Source organism: Hemibagrus wyckioides, linkage group LG11, assembly GCF_019097595.1.
Source record: "Hemibagrus wyckioides isolate EC202008001 linkage group LG11, SWU_Hwy_1.0, whole genome shotgun sequence".
Classification (NCBI taxonomy): domain Eukaryota; kingdom Metazoa; phylum Chordata; class Actinopteri; order Siluriformes; family Bagridae; genus Hemibagrus; species Hemibagrus wyckioides.
This window is the reverse complement of record NC_080720.1, coordinates 32765298-32768245: the sequence shown is the minus strand read 5'-3', so window position 1 is coordinate 32768245 and position 2948 is coordinate 32765298. Positions and strand designations below refer to the sequence as shown.

General features: G+C 41.8%; 1 long non-coding RNA gene across 1 annotated transcript; it reads right to left on the bottom strand.

The window, feature by feature from the left end:
• Positions 1-1131: 1131 nt before the first annotated feature.
• LOC131361314 (uncharacterized) lies at positions 1132-2393 on the bottom strand. The gene is made up of 3 exons (XR_009206011.1): positions 2251-2393; positions 1913-2155; positions 1132-1585 (listed from the first exon to the last, which is right to left on the bottom strand). It is a non-coding gene; the product is annotated as an uncharacterized LOC131361314 (long non-coding RNA).
• Positions 2394-2948: the final 555 nt, after the last annotated feature.

Here is a 2948-nt window from a genome sequence, read left to right as displayed (position 1 = left end):
GGCTGGAATATCCATCCACGACCCATTTTCAATGCCCTGGCTGAGGGAAGGAGGTTCTCATCCAAGATTTAACGATACATGGCCCCGTCCATTGTCCCTTTGATGTGATGCGGTTGTCCTGTCACCTGGGGATGGTGTACATGGGGTCATAGGCAGCATTCCTCCTCCTCCAAACACGGCGAGTTGAGTTGATGCCAAAGAGCTGCATTTTGGTCTCATTTGACCACAACACTTTCACCCAGTTCACCTCTGAATCATTCAGATGTTCACTGGCAAACTTCAGATGAGCCTGTACATGTTTTAGTTAGCAGGTGGACCTTGCGGGCGCTACTGGATTTCAGTCTTTCCCGGCATAGTGCGTTACCAATTGTTTTCTTGGTGACTATGGTCCCAGCTGCCTTGAGATCATTTACAAAATCCTCCAGTGTAATTCTGGGCTGATTCCTTGCTGTTCTCATGATCATTGAAACTCCATGAGGTGAGATCTTGCATGGAGCCCCAGACCGAGGAAGACTGACAGTCCTTTTGTGTTTCTTCCATTTGGGAATAATCGCATCAACTGTTGTCACCTTCTCACCAAGCTGCTTGGCGATGGTCTTGTAGCTCATTCCAGCCTTGTGTAGGTCTACAATCTTGTCCCTGACATCCATGGACAGCTCTTTGGTCTTGGCCATGATGGAGAGTTTGGAATCTGATTGATTGCTTCCTTCTATGGAAAGGTGCCTTTCATACAGTTAACAAGCTGAGAGTAAGAGCACTCCCTGAGAGTGCTCCTATTGTAATCTCAGCATGTTACCTGTATAAAAGACAGCTGGGAGCCAGAAATCTTTTTGATTGATAGGGGATCAAATACTTATTTCACTCATTAAAATGCAAATCAATGTAGAACTTTTCTGAAATGTGTTTTTCTGGATTTTTATGTTGTTATTCTGCCTCTCACTGTTCAAATACACCTACCATTAAAATTACAGACTGATCATAGTAAATATTAGGAAAACAGACATTTGGGAGAGACATGTTGATTAAATGTAAGAGTTTTATTAAATAGACATATGAAATATAAATACACAAAAAGTAGCCAGAGATTGTCATGGCATCACTTTTGGCATCAAATGTCTTTTGCTGCCTCAGGGTCGTAGGTATGCGGGTGGCGTTCTGTTAGACGACAGCCCAGTTCACAGACGCCGGTGATGCAGTGCTACACACTTTGAACTGGCTTCTAGTCTCTCTTGCAGCTTAGCACACAGATTGCTGAGCTCCTGGCTGCGGAATGATGGAGGTCTCACAATCCACCCCGAGACTCCATCCCCTCCAGAAGTCCACTTCGTCCACAGCCAGTACTCTTTGCCCCACCTCCAAGAGTTGAAAACACAATTGTTACATATAATAAGCAACATGTATATCATTACAGTTTATACTGATGCAACAGAAATAAGTAAAACAAATTTATTTCTAATCTGTCTTACCCTCTTCCTCCTCTGGCGACTCCGGGCTGAGGTCTTATTAGGTGCAGCCACATTTGCTAGCTCTGGCTGGCTGTACCGGAAATCTCTCTGCATGGTCTCGTAGTATGTCTTGCAGGCAACTAGAAAAAAATGAATGGGTTTTTTAAAAACTACAACCAACCAAACTACACAGATAAACAGCAAAAACAGAATTAAGAACAACAACATGATGACAACAAAATATAATAACATTTTACACTTTATGTGGCTTGGACAAACTTTCGGCCCTAGCTCTGTGTTGTTCTTGTGTTTTAACTCTATGTTTTATGTTTCTGTAGCACCAGGCCCTGGAGAAACGTTGTTTCATTTCACTATGTACTGCATCAGCTATATGTGGTTGAAATGACAATATAGGTTCTTGAATCTAACAACTAAATAACAACAACAACACAGTGAAAATTACTTACCAACAAAGACATTTTTTATCCAGGCCTTCATCGTGTAATTTTGGGCTTATGGACAGTGCTCCCACTAAAATGAGGTGACTGTCTCATTATATGGCGAGCTTAATGAAGCTACAGAGTTAAAACAATGTTTATTTGCTTCTGAAACAACAGAGTGCATGTTAGCCCACATCTTTCATCCGTACCCTTGCTCCGGGTCATAGCGCCTACAGTTTCCTCAGAGTTGTGTAGCGGACGGACTGCCTCCTACAAAATACAAGGAAAAATGCTTTGTTACAAAACTTACACTGGTTCTGCCAAATGAAAGCATGGCTTATGTCTTTAGAAGAATTTAGACTTACCACGATTTTAGGATTGTGCAGCCGCCTCTTCCTCTTCAGTTCCTTGGCTAGCCATTGTCAAGAGCAAGGTAAATATAAAGAGTGGAGGTAAAAATGAAAATGGTAAGTGAATCCCAGGAAAGAGTAACATCTCTGTTTGTATGTTTTGGTTCCGCACTTTGTCTCGTTTCCTCGTCTGTGATTGGAGGAACATACCGCGTCACCGTGACCTAGCACCTGATTGGCCAAGGCTCATCACATGCGAAGTGATGTAACCAGGAAGAGCTCGGAGAGCATTAAACTGTACAGTGGAGCCTCTGTCTCCATTCCAGCAAACAATCTTGGATGAGGATGACAGAAATGCGATGTTGACCATGTAACATCAAATGTACCCTGAAAATTGTATAACTGAGATTGACTGTTTTGCCAAGACATGCAAAAGGGTAACCCACCATTGACCCTGTAGCAGAACCACAGCTGGCTATTATCAAGAGGTTTATTGTTGTACATGTTGTGTCAAAAGGTAATAATTTAAACATGTCATTGCACAAGTCACAAGTCTAAGCAAAACAACAGAAAAAGTTACTGTAGTCATGCCACTATGTACAATAGTTGAGGTCTAGGAGTGCTGTTAGGATCAGACTGTTGTCTTAAAATGTTTTTTTTTACTTTATGTAATCATTTGCTATAGACTTTGTTAGTTGTATACAATAAAAAGT